This window comes from Onychomys torridus, chromosome 12, assembly GCF_903995425.1.
Source record: "Onychomys torridus chromosome 12, mOncTor1.1, whole genome shotgun sequence".
Lineage (NCBI taxonomy): Eukaryota > Metazoa > Chordata > Mammalia > Rodentia > Cricetidae > Onychomys > Onychomys torridus.
Window position 1 is genome coordinate 55,693,721 of NC_050454.1, and position 20,339 is coordinate 55,714,059.

The following is a 20,339-nucleotide window of genomic DNA, read 5'->3' on the forward strand; positions in this document are numbered from 1 at the left end:
TCCTAAATTTTCTTTGGGTCTCCATAAGACTACCAGTATCCCCAATCAGCAGGAAATAGCCTAGAAAACTATGCCCACATTAAAAAAAAAATGGATTATGGATGTTTGTCTTTGTTTAGGGGTTGGTAACAAATTATTATTGGTCATAGTCAATCTCTTTCTAAAAGAAGGAGGATACAATGTAGAAATATATGATATAGGCAGGGGGGGAGGGGGTGCATGCCTGTAATCCCAGCACTCAGGAAGCAGAGGCAAGTGAATCTCTGTGAGTTCAAGGCCAGCCTGGTCTGTAGAGCTAGTTCAGGACAGGCTCCAAAGCTACAGAGAAAGCCTGTCTCGAAAAAAAAAAAAAAAAAAAAGAAAGAAAGAAAGAAAAGAAATAGATGATATAGAAATGATAGGATAAAAGGGTAGATGTTAGGTCCTGAATCTCAAGTGCTCCCCCCTCATTCTATTGAATCTCACATTTCCATTCCACTTTTCTGTTCCCAGGCTCTCTGTACCTCATTGCCCTCATCACATAGTACCATAGCTAAACATTTAGACACTTATTTTTCTGCCAAATTTAAGCTTCAGGACAAATTATTGCTATTGCCATCAGTGTTCACATGTATATTCATAGGCCCAGCATCTGAAGGGTACCTGGAACTCTGTAAGTATTCAGCACATGTGGGTTCGTGATAAACCAGCAAACGTGTCATCAGATCCTCCATGTTATTCATGGTTTTGTCAAGAGTTTACATCAGAGTCAGAATCAAACCAAAAGATAGTCTGAAACTGACTTTTTTCCAGAAACTAATCACGTTATTTTAAGCCAAATTTTAAGTTCATTTTGATGGGGGGGGGGGTGAGTGTAGTGTGTGAATGTGGTGTCTGTATGGGGGGTGTGAGGGTGTGAGTGTGGTGTGTGAGTGTGGTGTCTGGTGTGGGGGTGTGGGGGAGTGAGTGTGGTGTGTGAGTGTGGTGTCTGCTGTGGGGTGTGGGGGAGTGAGTGTGGTATGTGGGTCTGGTGTCAAGTAGACATGTAATGTGATGATGCAATACTATATTTCCATTGGGCAGAACTGCTCTGTAATATCTACATGCAAAAATAACGCACTCCTTGGTCAAAACATTTAACCAATATGAAGTCTTCAATGGCTAAATGCATATGATGTAGCTGATAAAGTAGAAGCTATTCAAAGAAAAGCCCATGGTCTACAAAGAAATAAAATATATGATGCAAGCTAGTGAGGAACTGAAAAAGGAAAGCATCCCTCCAGGTTACTCTTTCCTCTCTATTTAGAGAACAATAGAAATACTAAGCATGAAATAGAATAAGAAGATGTGGAGATATTATTATTTCATAATTTCAAATTTTCATAGGAATATTTTCTTAATGTGTTATCAAAACTCAAAATTGCAAACTTATATCCACATCACCCTATCAAACAAACACCTCTGTGGCAATTGAACCCAGCTAGATTTTTAGAAGGTCCTACAGAGATTCATGCATAGAGGAAACATGTCTTTAAAATGAAATTTCTAAATAAGATAAAGCTACGGTATTTTACAAGCAAAGTTTGAAATGATGCAATAATTGCAATAATTAGTTATCCACCCTAAAATTATCCATTGTAATCTCTACTTCTGGATATGGATAGCTAAATAACAATGTATAAACAAACAATATCAAAGTGCCTTTTTGGCTAACGGCCACCCTGCCACTTCTGATCTGAAGCCAGTTATAATGACATCACTCCAGCTTCATGTTCTTTACTGGCCTTCCTATGTATGTTGCTAAAATGTATGTAATGTCTTCCCTACAATTTGTCTTTAATTCATTTTGTTTTTTCTTTCCTTAAATAGTGACTTGACATCTCTTGATCTTGACCTATAATTTTGGCTGATATTATCACTGAGCATTTCATCTACAGAAAATCATCTGCTGTGTATATATACAAATCTGTGCAAGAAAAGACTGAATTTATATAAAACATAACAGATTATTTTAAATATACAAAATCTTCACTTTCATTTTACAGGTAAGGTAGGATATCCCTCAAGCTAAGAAACACAGTTTCCATGGTACCATAACTATAAAAATGTGTCCTTAGTAAACCCATCTTCACAAGTTGTTTATTGAGTACCCTGAGAAATTAGCACATCCACTCAGTTGATATCATAAGTGATGTCCCATTAGCTAGGTTCCCTAAACATGATTAAAAGCTTGAATATTTGACTATCCATAAGAAGAAAGGAAAATTAAGTAACTATCCATTTAAAGTAAAATTACCTGTTTGAAGTGGTGAAACTCAAAGCTAGTTTTCCCAGAAGTGTGACCCAGTTAATAAATATGTACTAGTATAATTATTATATAATAAAATGTGAATGAACTCACTTATTTAACATTGTCTCATTATCTGCACATTCACACATAATAAGTATAAGTTCATTAAATTGTTCAAGTATAGGGTTTTATTTTCTTGTGAAAAGAACCTAAAAAAATTACATGTGCACAGTGTGGCTTCCACTTTATAATTTGACAGTAAAGTTGCAGGTACTTGGCAGTACTTTAAAAAGTCAATGCTATTGGAAGGAGAGCCAGCAAGTATTCACTTCTTCTTCCTACATGGAAAAATAATATTTCACTTAGTTTTGAAAAACAATAAGAAGACTGAACATGATGGACAATTAGTAAAGAGTTGGAGCTAGCCAGGAATACACAGGGATGACCATCATTTGCTGTAAATACTGCTCTCGGTTTACACGCTGTGAGAATTCCCTCCCACTACTTGTACCCTTCAGTACATTCTTTAGCTCTTAGGTCTCGTTTCTTTCAGAAACAGGCTTTTCAGTTTAAAGGATAAACTTGTCAAGATTCCAAATCCATATCCAATTCAGAGTATCTCCCTCTGGTTTAAGTCCTTTGCTTAGAAAGTTCTAAGCTTGGCCAACAGATGAGTTTCCTTCAATTCATGACACATGGGAAGGGGTCAAGGAAGAAGAGTGATGGAGATCAATGTGTAGTTCCCCATTCCCTGAAATCATTTGCTACAGTTTAAAGTTAAGACATCAGGAAAGAGAGGCACACTTACAAATTAAACATTGTAAAGGCAAGCACCAGGAAATCCACAGAGACAACTGTTCATACCATGGAGATGGCTTTTCCTACCCATTTTACATTATTATGTATGCTATAGTCATATTACCTTGTGCATATATCATCCATGGTGGAAGGTTGATGAGTTCAATCTTGTGTAGAATCTTAACAGGCAATCACTGCTGCTGTGAGCTCGTAGGTACAATAATGAAGACGTGGAAAGTGTCAATATTGGAATAGGCACATAATTTGTTTAAAAACAATAGAACATATTAATTTGTCTTTTAAAATTAAATACATGGGATACAAAGAAGAATGAGGACGAGGAAGAGATAATGATTAGGAGTCAAGTATGAGAGTCCCAGCTACAGGTAACTTGGGCCTTGAACTTCCTGAAAGCCTGGTCAAGAACTGGTCTTAATAGGACCTAAAGGTGTTGGAACTCCCTGACTCCACACAGGAAAGGCAGAGGCTAACAGTAAGCCACTGTCCAATGTATACACTGAGCATTAAGAAGCTCCTGTCATAATAATGAAAATACACAAGCGTCTCCCTATTCATTTTTGTCAATCCTAGTTGTATCATGTCATTTTCATTTAGATGAACAATAATGATACTTGGTCACTGGACTGGTTTCATTAGATCCCTTAATGCAAATGTCATCTTCAATTTTTATTTAAGGCCATGTGGAATTGCTTCAGACTGCATAAGCATGGTGGTATTTAATAATCTAAACTCCTCCCCATATTTGAAATAGGTCTGTCTCTCTAACATTCATTATACATTGGTCTACCCCTTTGCATTTTAAGTAAATTGCCACCACAAGAGCCTGCTCAGCTGGGACATTTCTTAATCCTATCAACTCCAGTCAAAATCATCCTTTTCCACCCACATACACTTAGCTTTCAAGTCCAAAATCCAAAGAAACATTTAAATTATTAAAGTCAATCTTGTGAAACGGATTTCTCTCAGTGTAGAGCAAAGAATTTAAAGAAATTCCAGGGTATATTTGATCTTACGTTGGCTAAGCAAGACTCCCAAATCGAATCAGTAAAGTGATCAATATTATATTCTTTGCATGGTGTTTTCAATGACCATGTTTGGACACTACTTTTTTTATTATTTTGCAATATGTAGTCACAATAGTAAAGTAACTAACTTAGCAGGTATCAATTTGTTATTAGTATTTGACATGATTTCAGGTTCCCCAGACTTTAAACAAAGTAAGAAATAATTCTTTCTCTCTGGCTTTTAGATGCTCAGAGTGTGGCTACATCATAGGTAGGCCTTGCAATCATTCTTGAACTAAAACAGAGAAGTATTGAGGCCGTGAACTAAAGTAGTGACAGGCTGCATGAATTGAAAGCAGAGGAAGAAAGGAGATGTTTAATTTTAAAAAATGAACTCCAAGAAAACTCTGTATATTTTAAACTAAGTCAATAGATGAAAAGTGTTCTATTTGGCAGAAATTTGGTGTTTAAAAATAATAAGCTGCTCTGTGGAGGAAGGTGATAAATCGGTTCTGAGAATTTTTAGAAGTTTTTAGTTAAAAGGAACTGTGGGACATGCAAATAATGATGTCTAGCAGCCAGTTCAGAAGGTGTGGCTGGAGCTTTGGTGCAGTCAAGGAGCAAAGCTGTAGAGCTGGGAATCATTTGCATGAAGCAATAAAAACTGCTGTGATCATGAATGGTGAGAAGTGGATAGGAACAGACTGTACATGAAGTGAAATAGTGGTGTGTGTAGCAGGAAGAATCCAGTAAAAAAAAAAAAAAAAAAAAAAAAATGACAGCAGGGAGACAGGACACCAAATTAGTGGCCAGGTAGCCAAGGAACCAAGGTAGTGTCAAAGACATCAGAAGAAGAAACAAATCCATTAAGAAAGTGATAATTAATCCTGTCCAATGCCAAAGAGATGCTGAGAATACATCATGTATGAAATCACTGGGTATCAGTAGTCTCGAGAATATAGTCCTAGAAAGAACTATTAGCATTAATTAACTTCAGACTAATAATTATATTTGAATTCTCTTTGTAAGCTGAAGATGGGGACATTAAAAGGAGTCTGAGCATGAGTTGAGTTGTTCCTCTGCTAGGCAGGGAGTGGAAGTTCCCCCACAGCAATAACTTCTGCATTAACCACGAGTCCTTTTCTTACTATTGTCCCTTGGATGCCAGTGGTTTCAGAAGAGGAAGACTCCTGATGCCCACACTGAGGCAGTGAAACAGGACATTTGAACTATTAAACTCTATTCCCAGGGGACGCCTCACACCTTGAGAGCGTACTATCTCTGCTTTTGCTCTTAATGAATTGCCTCTATCCAGTTTCTTTGTTCTAGGACACAAAGACTTGGAAGCCTTCTACGGGCACCCTTGGAACTCCAGTATGCCCTTGTTACTATGACTGCTAGACATTGTCCAGTTCAGCATTTGCCACTCAGAACCCCATAGCAGTTGGACAAAGATTGCTAGCAGAATTATGGGCCACAGCTGCTATGGCTCTGAGGAACATTTGCACTTAACATTCTAGCCAACTAGAAAAAGAAGTTAAAATCCAAGCCACATGTTTCTAATGGCCATGACACTCAGTTGAGAATGCACTTAAGAAAAATCACTCCTCAGAGTAAGTAGTAGAGAACCTTTCATTGAACTCACCCTAAAACTGAAGGTCTTGAGCGCACAAGTTTAAAATGACTCTGTGAACTGTTTTGCATGTGTATGTAGTGTGTGCACGGTCATGTGTGAGCATGTGTACGTACTTACGTACGTGCACATGTGTGCTCATGCCTGTGGAGGGAGAAGGTTGCCCTCTAGTGTCTCTGTGATGCTCCCTACTTTATTTTCTGAGAGACAGGGTCTCTCTCCTGAAATCCTGAGCTTGCTGATTTGCTGGTCTACCCAGTTCATGAGGAGGTCTTGTGCATCTACTGCGATGACAGACAGGGACTACACCCACCCAGCTTTTATGTGGTTCTGGAAATCACAGCCCTGTTCTCATGCATGAGAAGTGAACACTGTATCTACTGAACCATCTTCATAAACCCCAGTTCTGTGAAGTTTTAAAGCCATACCATAATGCCCTTAGTGCAATTCAAGAATAACATTTCTCAAGAAGGTAACAAGGAAGGATGTGGAAGGTTTTGAGAAATCCAAATTCAAGCTGTTTGGAGAGTCCACCTTACCCTAGTCAGAATGAATAACATCAAGAAAATAAACAACAAATGCTGACGAGGGTGAGAGGGAAGGGAACCATCAGTCACTGCTTATAAAATGGAAGCTTGCTCAGCCATTCTGCAAGTCAGTGAGGAGGATCCTCAAAATCTATATAGTCTGGGTTTGGGATTTAGCTCAGTGGTAGAGCGCTTGCCTAGCAAGCGCAAGGCCCTTGGTTCGATCCTCAGCTCAAAAAAAAAAATCTATATGGTCTATATAGACATACACAAAGGACATCAAGTCAGCCAGCCTACCACAGAGATAATTTGCACATCCAAGTTTATTGCTTAGTTATCCACAATAACTAAGAAATAGAACCAGCCTACACATTGCCAGCACATGTGTCAACACATATGTCAACATAAAATAACTGTAGTACACATGAACACTGGGATTTCATTTTATTTTTTACTGCCTTAAAGAAAAGAGAAGTGAAGTCAAGATTTTTCCAAGAAAATGGATGGAGATAGAAATTGTGTTAAGCAAAATAATACAGAAACAAAAAGACAAATGCATCCCTCTCACGCAGAGTCTAAATTTAAATGTGTATATTCATATATGTATGAGAGAGAGTGCACATGTATGCACAGATGGATATGTGTGTGTGCAGTAGAAATGGAAACAAGTGGTCTTTAGGGAGAGGAAGGAAAACAAGAGATTAACACAGTACTAGTAACACACATAGCAGATAGAACTATTTAGGAAGAGCAAGGAGAGCAGAAAGAAGGAGGAAATAAGAATAGGTAACAGACAGTTGAGGAGGAGAATGAGTAGGAAAAAATATGCAATGATATTATCTAATTAGCCACTTTGTACACTAACTTAACATTAATTTTTTTTAAAGGATTCGGAAGGTAAGGATCAGCTTCTGTGGTCTCTCTTTCTGCATTTCAAAGGATCCTCTAGGTAAGGCTGGAAATGTCTTGCTACTCTTTTCTAGCCATCTCCTTTCTCTGACAGTGGCCGTCAAAGAGAAGCTTGTCCAGCAGCTCCGGCTCCTCCTCTTCTCTCTGTAACTACTGTGTTTTATTTAAGGAGAGTGCTTCAAGTGCCATCTCCTTTTTGTTGGTTGGTTGCTTTTTTTTCCAGAATGTAAAGACAGATGTAAGATGAGAAAAGTCAAAGATGATATTTTAAAATACGTTTCTAACAAGTAGCTTAAATAGGCCCTGGGAGAGAAGCCAAGGAAGCCAAAGAAATGGGACCAGCTTGTGAGGGCTACAAAGGTGCCATCAAATACAGGTAGAAGCACTATACAGTGTTCTTAGGAGTTCGTAATATTTGAGTCTCCACAATAGAAAAGCTTTGCTTTAAAAATGAGTTCTCTTAAATCCAAACTTTCGTATGTCCAACTCAGAATGCATTTCTCCATTGTTGGACGGAACCCAAGGGAGACGGTACATCCATGCCCCATGGCTCAGCTCTAGCTAGTAAGAAAGATGAATCTGGAACTTTCTGTTACTGATCCTTTTCATCATCCCCACCCTATTGCTTCCTCCCTGTTCACCCTAAAAATGTAAATACAGAGAGAGAGAGAGAGAGAGAGAGAGAGAGAGAGAGAGAGAGAGAGAGTGAAAGACTGAAAACAGTCCTCAGAAGCTCCTGAGGTGGACAACTCAGGAACATCTTATAAACACAAAGTGAGATAAAGACATGGAGTCATCAACTTGGTCAGTTTATTGAAAGAATAATTTCTTATACGTTGTGGTTAACAAGAGCTTATGCCCTGAGTGTTACAATTTCAAGTCGCGTGTGTCATACTGTTTTAAAACCATGTTCATCACTCTGCCTTATTCTCTGCAGTGTACCACAAATGGGTAGTTTTGAATAAACATACTATGGCTCTGAAAAAAAATAGGAAGACCAGAGAGATGAATAACGATATGAAGAGAAACAGAGAAGAACTATATCCAATGGATAATGATACTATCTTTGTGCTTTGAAAATTCATTGGGAAATAGTAAATAAAGGTGATGGAGATTCTTTCAGCTTTCAATAAGCAGTTCCTCAAGTGCACTGTGCAATCCCATGTAGATTTTGTCTCCCAAGTTAAACCAGTTAGGATGAATTCACCATCTGCGTGTCCATCCTCAGAACTTTGGGAGAACTGGAAGGAGCAGCCAGTTGCAAATGGAATCATAATTCATTCCTACCCAGACTGTTTTTCTTCACCTGCTGTAGTGAGCTCACTTGAGCTATTTTTAAATGCAATCACAATTTGTTAATGGTATCTAAGCCAGTGCTTCCCCCTTCAAGGAAAGCACCCCACCCTTGATTTATAAAACCAAATGAAAGGCTGAACGTGAGTCTATCACTCCTACAACAGAAGAGTCTAGTGGATGAAACTGAAACCCGGAGACTTTTAGTATCCTAACCAAGTTCACAAGTCAAGACAAGTCTGTTCTATGAGAAAAAAGAAATGCTGAGTGTTGTTTAAATCCATGTATTGGTGTAGCTGGGCTTCTCATGAGCATTTCAGAAAATATTAATGTAGGAAGAAAATTCTTTTGTGGAAAACCATCCATCAGATCTTGCTGTGATAAAGAATACTATAATATCCAGATGAGCCCCGAAGAATCACTTCATTCGGGAAGATGGCTTAAGTCTTTGTCACTGAGTTCCTGCAGTCAAAAGCTTCTGGGAGCTCATTACAAATACAGAATCATGGGCTTCACCCCACAGCTGTGAAATTACTTCTGCCTTCTCACAATATCCCTCATGTTATGTGTGTTAAAGTTGGAGACACTGTCTTAAATGAGACTGGAAGAAACTTCTACTCCTAAAAAATGTACGGGCAAAGATGTGTGCATTTAAATAACACCACTAGGATGTTATTGCTCAAAGTAATTCGGGTGTGGGTATCTTTATGAAGTGTAGAATCCCTTGTAACACATATTATCTCCAATTTATCATAGGTGGCAATAGAAAATTTCTGTAAGTCAGCTTTTTATTGCATAAGACACAAGAACCATAAGCATAAAGAAATAAAATGTTCTTTAAAAGAGTCTATGAGCCAAGCCATATAAATTGCTCTTCTTTGGAAACTTACTCTGCAGCCTATTATTTGAAGTTTGATTTACATAGCATTTATTTTTATCTAGTCAGAGTTTAAGAGAAACTCTGTTTTCTTCTTTATAGATAAGGAAGGCTCTTAAGTACATAATTCTCAGAAATTTTTGGGAAACAAATCTTATTGAACAAATGTGCAACTCTCTACACATACTTCTTAGTTATGTAAGCAGGAATAAGTATTGTTTGGTTCATACAGGCAGCTAATAGCAAATGATTCTTAACTAATAATTAAATAACTTTAAGAGGGAAGCATTCAGTTTCTTAGCTCATCTAGCCATTCACATAAAAATAATAAAGCTAAACCCTCTTAAAATATACATTATCCATGAATTTAGACAAGGCCAAATTGGGCTGCATTACTGAATTCTAACTAATAATTCATTCCATATCTGAATCTTTTCCTCTGAGATTCTTAAAAAGTACTAAGACAGTGTTATTATTTCTGTTTGATGAGCTTTGCAAAATCTAAACTAAGTAGGCAGTATATTCCTATCCAATCAAAAACAGTCTCTTAGACATAGACTAGTATCTTAATTACAAATTCAAAATCTTGTTTTGGAAAACAAACAGTTTTACGGGTTTAAACAAATAATTATCATAGTTGTACATCCACATTTCCTTTTAGATATGCTCTGGTTATCATCTTTTCCAAAACTATCCACTTTCAGAGACTGTGATGTGTCTGTAGCAATACAATTTGGTATGTATTTTAACGTCTTTGCATAAAGCAAAATACTGTACCCAAAATAGAAAGCAATTTTTATATTAGATCTTTTTTGAGCATTACAATGAAAGTGCTGAGTTACCCATGCCTGAAATTCCCACAACTAACTCTCCATTAGAAAATTGATTTAGAAAATGTATGGATGTATTATTATGACTATTATTATGACTATTGGAGTACCATAAAAGCTGCATTTTGCCAATTTCTACTGCCCTATGTCATTTGCTCATTTTAAAAATCTGTAATCACTCTAGAAAATATAATTTCTCCTCACTTTTTAGACAGCCTCCAAATGTTAAATTTGCAAACCATCCATCTCAGAACTTCAGGGATGTACATGTGGGCTCTTGCTGCTGTGAAGTCCTTGAATTTCTAGATTTTCTTCATGTATTTAAAATGTTTCATTAAACGAAGAGTCCAAAGGTCATTAATAACAAACATCTGCCGGCTATTTTCTTCCGTTTGTCACACAGATAATATGCAGTATTATTTAACAGCCCTACATATGCATCTCCTTCCTAACATTCTGAAAGAAAATGATGACCAGAATTGCACACAGAAGAAGTAAGGAACACAGCACACACTTCTATTAATGGGCTTTTTATAATAATTTAAATGAAGATGAAAGAAAAATGAATACCCTCTGGGATTCTCTAGCAATGCTAAGTGATGATAAGGTACAGGCGAGACAGCAAGGACGTTTAAAGGAAAGTCATGCTTGCGCACAGACTGACGGCTGTCTCTCAGGACACTATTTTATGAAAATCCTACAGGAAAGAGTTTTTTCTGTTTGTGCCATGTAAATATTACCTCAGAAAATGCCATAATTTAGCTAAATACATCTGCATAAAGTGTTTTATGTTGGACTGATTAGTTTTGCTGCATTAACTCAAAACTCAAACCACGATTCCTTCAACATACTCCATAAAGTACTATTCATGACTTCACACCATGAAGGATGATATTTTCCTTTATAAAAGCCACATAAAACCTCTGGTAAATTTTTAAATAGAAAAATTGTGAAAACCCCAACATAACCACAAATTGCCCTCCATCCTTTGCCCAGTAAATTCTAACTTCAGGTTTTTACTCTCTGACAGAAATTCTTTGTGGTCTTTAAGGAAAAGGTAGCCTCTTAGTCTACATTTGACTGTATGACTTTTCTGTATTCCTTGAGAATGAATGGACAACAGCATCATATTTTTTATCCACATAGGCAGAGTTCATACATGGACTTCCATCAAAAATCATACTTGGAAAACCTAAAATAAAATTTAAAAGCCAGAGTGCCAACAAACAAACATAATACACACACACACATATTTACCAAAAAATGAACCTGTTAAAAACCAGATAGCAATAATCATGTACATCAAATAACTTTGAATGACTGTGTGTCGAGACTGGAAACCTGAAGCTTGGTTTATATCTGTCTTAATATTCAAATGCAAGTTGAAGGTTTTAGTCAGGTACCAAAATTATCACTAACAAAACGTAAAACAAAAAACTAACTTAACTATAAAAAGTGTTATATTTTACTTCATATTACAATATTAGAAAAACAAGTTTGAGATTATTAAAAGGAAAAAACTACGTAGCCTTATATTTTATTCTTAACAGAATTTCAATGGAAAATTTTTTAAAAATAGGAGCAGATAGTTAAGATTAAAACTGTTATCTGCTGTAAGTTTATATGGGTGGGAGCTCCTAGGTTGGCTTAAATTTATAAATACATTAATTCAAGAAGATGCAGCCTTATTATTGGTATAAAATTGAATTTTTGTTTCTACTTGACTAGAATTATCAATTAATGCTTATTAATTAGTTATCATATTGACAAATGGTTGATATGGCTTTACTTGATGTAGTAGCCTTCTAGATCTTTCTCTCCTATACATTCAATGATTTCTCACCTCTTATTTTTGTAACTATTTTGCATATTTAAGAGAAATATTTGCATATGCACACTATTTTCTGGCCATGTTTAGGAGTCTACTGTTCTCTGCCTCCCAAGTAATATCTAGAAAATAAGTCCAGAAAAAAATGTGCTCAGCTCATTGTTACAATCTCTCATGCCACAACCAGGATAAAATATCTCATACCACAGACATAAAAGCAGAAAGTACAAGAAGGCAAAAACTGTATTCAACAAAGAAAAAGAGACTATTTGTCACACAGTGGGGATTTCCCCACTGACCAATTAAAGTAAAAAATACATCTTCCCTTCTATAAACAGAGGATGGAACACAACAAGGGATTTTTTTGAATATGATATAAACTAGAAACAGATGAGCATCCTGAAGGCTTCTCAGAGACATTAAACATCCCTACCAAAGAGCAAACAGAAGAGACACACCCATCTGCTTTATGTTCTTTAAAAATGTCAGGGCATCTTAAGGACAGACTAGCAAGTTTGTCCTCTGAGATCACAGCAAAGAAGTGATGTGTTCAGCAATTTCACACTCTCTTCAAGCAGAGTCAAAAAGGATATAAAAGGCCTAGCACATTAAGGTTGACATTTGCTGCCTTTTACGTCTATGACATGATCCCAACGTCACAAATCTGGTGGCTGACGGTGAATGTGGACTGTTGTTGCCAACAAAGTTCACAGGGTCTCAGCCCGATTTGGCTATTGAGCGGTGGAGTAAACTTAGCTTTTTAAACACAATTTATTTTTTATTTATATATCAACTATTTAAAAATTTAAAAAGCACGTTAAAGAAAGCCAACACAGTCAAAGAAATTTTCTGCTACAGGAAGCTTCCTTTGTCAGTAATGATTAAAATATGAATTAAGTAACCCAGTCATTTAAAGAATGAGACAATATTAAAGGATCCTCCAATATCATTCTGACATTTGGTGTCCTCAAATTAAATAGCCCAATTGATTCCCTGGGGGCGGGGGGGGGGGGGGGGGGGGGGGGAATCCTCATTCACAATTTGCTAAGTGATACAGACCTAGATGAATCTAAGTTTTGTGATCTTCTAATTCATTATTTGTCGAGAGACTCACTCATTTTTCCAAAAAAAATCGTAGGTTTTGATGAGAGAGAGAGAGAGAGAGAGAAGGAGGAGGAGGAGGAGGAGGAGGAGGAGGAGAAGGTTATAACAATTTTTTGGTGATGCAGCCTATCAATTACAGAACTAAAGACTCTTCATTGCAGGTATATTGGAGTGCATTTCTTAAATAAGCACCAATTGCCTTCCTTCTGCTTTACTGTCAAACCAAAGGACAGATTAGAATCTCCTTTAAGAATGCTATTTCCTATTATTTTTAAGATTTATTTTATGTTTATGAGTGTTTTGCCTGCATGTGTGTAAGTGCACTTCATGCATACCTAGTGCCCATGGAGGCCAGAAGAGGGTATCAAGTACCCTGGAACCAGAGTTATACATATTTGCAACTGTCACGTGTGAAGGGAACTGAACCTGGGTCCTCTATAAGAACAGCAACTGCTTTTTACCACTGGGCTATCTCTCTAGCCCTGCTGCTATTTTTCTTAAAAATACTGGCTTCCCTGAATCAACCAATAGTAAACTTAACCTAGTTAAAAATATCCAGTCTTACAAGTGAGCCGTCGCTGAGGGCATGAGGGCAGGAGAGCAGGAGTGCTGACCAACCCCCTGTCTGCCATGCGGAGGCATGGGTGAGAGAAAGATGACCTCCGACCTCCAGCCCTTGCTACCTGTGGCAGCCAAGAGAACAGCCCCGAGGTCACTAGAGAGAGAGTGAACAAACTAGCCCTGCCCCACACCACCTGTAGCACACAGAAGACTGACCCTGCACCCGACCTGGACAACACAATAGAGGTGACCCTGTTGTCGCAGACACAGGTGAGCCAGGCCTGAAGGCAGGAGAGCAGGAGAGCTGACTCTGCCATCCCTCCATATTCCCCCTACAACAATCAAGAGGAAGGACTCTGCACCTGGCCTGAGCAAAACAGTAGAGCTGGCCCTGGCTCTATGAATAAGGGAGGACCCAGATCTGAGGGCCAGAGAGCAGAAGATAGCCCTGCTCCTTGCTGTAGGCTGCATCAGATGAGCTAGTCAAGGCAGTGCTAGAGAGTTCTTGCCCAGGTAGTGACGATGAGGACAAGCTAATGAGCTGACCAACCCACCTATCACCAGAACTATGAGTTGGCCCACTCCAACATCCTCCTCATCTATGAACTGTTGGAGCATGTCAAGGGGATGAATCTACAGATCCAAAACTGCAGGATCTCCATGACACAGGACCACAGTAGGCTCTCCAAGAGGAGCCCCAGTGAGAGCCTATGATTGGTGGTTTAGCAGAAACCAGTGGCCTCAAGTCAGGCCAATGATTCCTGGCAATGAACACTTGTAAGGAAAGATGAGTGGACTAAAGGGTAACCTGTGCCTCAAGGGGCCACAGTACAGCCTCCACAACAAGATTCTTCTTTTTTTTTTTTTTCTGTTTTTGTTTTGGTTTGGTTTGGTTTTTGATTTATTTGTTTGTTTTCAATGTGGGGTGTTGCAAGAGCAGAGGGCAGGTGCAAGAAGACAGGGAGATGAGTGGGATCAGAATGCATGATGTGAAACCCACAAAGAATCAATAAAAGGAAAGAAAAAATAGCTTCAGTCTTTGCTTATTGAAAGAGTTTTTAACATCATGGATCATAAGCACTAAGTCAATATAGCAATAAGCATCTTTCTGTGCATCTAATATCTAAAGATACAATTTAGTGGGTTTTCCATTAAGTAATATTCTACAGTAATAATATATACCCATTTTTTTCAGTATAGGTAATTTTCAACTCCCATAACCAGACAAAGGGGAATTTACTATAAAGCATTCTCTTACTGACTCCTCAACTCACTTTTGACAATATTAAGTCATCATCCTACTAATGGGTATGAGAAAGTTGTAATTTGTGGGTAATATTGAATCTGTGTAGCATGTGTCATTGGGACTTTGCATTTTAAAAGAAACATTGAAGTTAATTCTAAGTAATAAACTATTAATCATAAATCTTTCTCCTTTATTCTCAGAAACACAATAAAAGGAAATTGCTTCTCAAAAGAAAAAGAAAGAAGGAAGGAAGGAAAGAAGAAAGGAAGGAAGAAAGGAATGAAGGGAGGGAGGGAGGGAGGGAGGGAGGGAGAGAGGGAGGGAGGGAGGGAGGAAGGAAGGAAGGAAGGAAGAAGGAAGGAAGGAAGGAAGGAAGGAAGGAAGGAAGGAAGGAAGGAAGGAAGGAAAGAAGGGGAGAACACTGATACAATTTCTCTACACATGTTGGAAATAACATTGACCTTCACTACCAAAAAAACATAGAGCTAAATTTACAGATATTTATTTCTTCAGCTCTTGAGCCTATACTGACTGTCCCCATTTCTGAACTGCAGTAATTCAAGCTTTGGTTTGTTTTTTCTGATCCTGGATCTGCAGAAGCTTGCTTTTCTCAGGGCAATTCAGCTTCATCTGCTAAGGTCTCGATGTCACCGTCACACCGCCCTCATCCTGATGCCCATCAACACTCAGGAAGTTTGATCCTTCTGTATTTGACTTTCATCTGTGTGATTTACTTCTCTCTTACTTGAATAAAATTAACTTAAAGTGACGCACACAAAAGTGTGGAATAAATGTTTCCTTCTGGCTTTCTGAGGGGCTCTGTGTTACAGCTTGCAGAACCTCCCTGCCAGAGATTTGTACACTTACTTAGACCCTGCCGCCTTTAGCTCCAAGGCCTCCACATAACTAAATTTATCTACTCTGCACCAAAATTGATCTATAACTTCCCACTTCAGCAATGAAGCTTTGGAGCAAAGTTTGAAGTGGGTTTATATATTTATAGTGGCCTCTTCCTATAACCTCGACATTGAAAAGCCATATGATGAGCAGTAATTTTAATCTATTCAGGGCTCCTAGCCTTCCTCAGTTAATCATGGAAAAGAAAAGCAAACATTGCAATATTAACTAAATTTGCTGTAATATACGGACATTCCCACCCCTGGAATGTCTGTTGAATTCACATTAATTCTATCTGTTTGAAATATTCCTGAAAAGGCAGTGTTAGAAAAGAAGCCAGGTTCACTCATCAAATTGGGATACATTTTTCTTTCCTTGTTTATTTCCCATGTTAAATAAATACAGAGCATTCACTGGTCTAAATATTCCTTGAAGAACTTCTATACTTCTAATTCAATCATTTTAGGAAAAAAAATCACTTATTAATGCGCTAAACTAAACCAGATGAAATGCAGCATCTTAATGCATGCTAAGCGCCATTGATGAGAGTCTGTACGCCCTCAGCTACCCACAGCCTGACCTGTGTTCTTTGTTCAGCAACACTTTCTGCTCTTCTCAATGCCAAGGATGTTCATTTTCTTTTGCATCACTTTCAGAAGTAATCAGTTTGTTCAAATTATTTTCTCTCATTAGCTTTTAACTCTACATGATAGTCAATATTCACTCTGTTTTTAGAGCATATTTATTCAACCTGGAGTTCATATCGGGCAGAAAGAGTTCTATTTGTTTTATATTTTTATTACAGTGGATAATAATTCCTCTAGATTTCTATTTTGGCACACAAATATTTCTTTCCACCTCTGGATACACTCAAAGCAGGCTTAATGAATCGTATTCCCTCATTTAAGGTTTTAGGAAATAACTAGTATTTAGCAAGTGATAATTATGGAGACAATTGTTACAATAAATCATCCCAAATTATTTCACTAACAAAAGGGCTTTCTAGGTTAATAATGTAAAATTTTTACTATCCTAAATTGCTTCCTGATTATTCTACTCTTATTTAAACAACATATATCAGTTAAGACCATAACTGTTATTTTACACTTCTCTAGTTCATTAACATAATAATCAGATGAGGAGGAAATGGAAAGAAAAACATGTTATTTTCCTGAATACTCAAATGAAACTTTCCATATCTACAAAAACAAACTTACCTTATTATGTACTCATTGCAATTATTTTAGAAGTTCTTACAAATAAAAGAGGCTTATCATAGCCAAAAAGATTTTTTACAAATATTATGAAATTTGGTCTGAGTGTATAAGGCAATATTTTACGGAGACATAAAGTTAAGAAAATACAGCTGTATCTTTGAGAAACATCATTCAATGGAAACTGTTTATAGTTCAGTCTAATAAAATTGTCATTTTAAAAATAATTTCTGACTACACAATTACTTATCAACTGATTTCCAGATGTTAAACTGGATATAAACCATTTACGTCCACAGAACCCTGTCAATGGTTATCTGGGTTTTCTTTTAGGTTAACTGAAATCTAAAGCTAACATTTTAAGTGTTACTCAAATAGCCATTGATCACAATGATTAGTCAATATAACTAAAATCATGAAATGAAGTTATGGGACTACACAAGCTGCTGAACACACAATCATCACGTTGACTAAGAAGAGGAAGGGGCAATTTCTTTTTGAACTGAAAACACATCAAAATAAAGAAAAGAATGTAAACCATAGCACACTCCAAATGAAACTGTATGACCAAAAGAAGTATTTGCATATAAAATGTGCTGCTACACGAAGTCAAAGGTGTAGAAGCCTCTATGAGGCGCCCAGAATTGAACTGTAAGAAAAGTTGCTATATTCTCCTGAAAAAAAAAAAAAATCTTTTTGTCTATCATTAAATTATTAAATACATAGCCAGTTTTGCAAAATCTTGAAGTTTCTGGTTGATAACTTTAATACTTGGAAAAAATAAGTTCAGTAACTGCAAACAGAGAATTCATTTCTCTGTCTGCTCACAAAAGTTTGTTAGTACAAACCTGTGCCACCTCCTGCATGAGGCATTTCTTTAGAACTGCTATGATATGTTGTTTTTCAGATTTCTCTAGACGATCTCAGGAACCATGAGGGACTTAAAACTTGGCTGGATAACTGTAGAGTCATATAGATATGCTATTAACTCAAAGAGGACCGATATTCATCCCATTGGCTGTAAATAATAATAGGACTTTAATGAGTTTTATTAAAAGAAAGAAATGCCTAAAAAAAAATTCCCTGTATCAAGTTAACTTTGAGAATTTCCAGACTAAATTATTTCCTATTTATATTATTATATAAATATTCCTCAATATTAAAACCAATATTGGATCCTATTTATTAAAATCAGTCATTCAATGTACAGCTATTCTTTTCCTTTGACATTATTAAATGGTCTCTTGTCTTCCTTTGTATTTTCAGATGAATTTTTGTGCAGTACATTGCTTTAAAAACAAAAAACAAAAAACAAAAAACCCTAGGAAGAAGAGGGCTCGGCAGCCTGGGGAAGGCAGTGAACACTGAACTCACTGTGCTGCATCTGCTAACACAAGAGGCATGTGAATAATACTTAGAGATCTAGCACACCCTAGTGGAAACGATTATAACTACAGCTGCTTCAAAGACATTTCCACTTTCAACTCCATTGTTTCAAGGAAATTTCATTGTGCCTAAATAAAGGGAGGGCTGGTTAGGCTTTAATTCCTCTTAATTATGTGTGTTTCCTCCACTGAGTTCTCACAGGAATTATGTAATGAGATAAACCTGATCATGAATTTCAAAACCTAGAAATCCTCCTCTCTTTTCAGAATATGCATAGTGTTATTAGACAGCTCCCCTGAAGCTATCGTCTTAGAGACAATCCCATTTCATGTGGCATCTTGGTGAAGTATAAAGAATCCTATCTTCCTCCATTAAACTCTGGATGTGCTCTTGAGCCACAAAGCTTTGTCAGATTAGCCTTTCAAATGCTTCAAAGACTTCTGTTTGCAAGTCAGTTTATGCATTCTGCTGGTCGTGTCTCTTAGGTCATACTATTAAAATGTCATGCGGGGAGAGGGGGGAGAAAAAACATTACAAACATCTATCCTGTGGTCCAGGTAAGCCTGAGAGTCCTTTGTTCATGCCCTGTCCCATCACCCTCTATCGCAGAGTTGAGATGAGTAAAGAGTAAAGCACTGTGGTCTGAATGCCTTTGTCCTCTCTGAAACTGGTGTTGAAAGTGCAATGCGCATCTTATGAAAGATGTGCAAGACAAGAAGAGTCACTGTAAAGATGTTCTGGGAGTGGGTGAGCTACTGTCTGCTCATCTACCCTGTGAAGATGAGGTAAGAAGGACCTTACTGGACCACAGATGCTGACACATAGATCTCGAATTTCTCAGTCTCCAAATCCATGAGAATTCCACTTCTGTTCCTCATGAATTATCCAATCTGTGGTGATTTCTTATTGCAGCACAGGACTGCCTATGATATAAAGCATTCAACCCGATATCTAAAGAAAATCGACCTGTTCATGAACACTTTGGAATATAGATGTATTTCTGGAAATAAAGGTATAGCTGTCTGAAAAGCTATAAGTGGTTTAATTTATAATTTTTAGCTTGATGATGCCAAAGTGATATGCATTCAGTAGAATTTGTGCATTTCTGTAGAAACTGAGTCACAGTTTCATCACTCGTGATCATGAAAACAAATAACCCATACAATACACTGTGCTGCTAAATATTTTTCAGCAGGATGTAATCCCTTCACAAATTGTGGAGCATCCTCATGATACTTATGGAAACATAGGTAAAACATACTTGTTTTTATTTACTCTCTCAACACCTTAGTACTTGACTGAAAACTAAAAAGGAAATAAATAGTGTTTATCAGCAGATAAACATTTCATAGCAGGAGACTTCCAAACTGATGAATGGCAATGTCAACAAATAATCTTCTCCCAGAAAGAAAAAGCAAATTGTTTAAAAGGAAAATTATAGGGCAGGGAAGATGGCTTCGTGGTTAAGAAAACTGGCTGTTCTTCCATAAAACTCATGTTCGATTTCCAGAATCCACCTGAAAGCTCAAAACCATCTGTAAATCCAGTTCCAAAGGATCCAATGTCGTCTTCTGGCTTCCACAGGCACCAGGCATACATACATGCAGGCAAAATACCCATACATACAAAATAATTAACACTTTAAAAATTTTTTAGCTGGGCGGTGGTGGCGCATGCCTTTAATCCCAGCACTCGGGAGGCAGAGCCAGGCAGATCTCTGTGAGTATGAGGCCAGCCTGGGCTACCGAGTGAGTTCCAGGAAAGGCGCAAAGCTACACAGAGAAACCCTGTCTCGGAAAAAAAAAAAAAAAAAAAAAAAAAAAAAGAAATTTTTAAAAATACTGCTTCAGAGCTCTAGAAATTTTTCCAAATCTGTGTAATTAATTTAGATGAATTTAATGAAGGAGAGTCTGCAGGAAGGACAGTGAGAATACGTCATCTT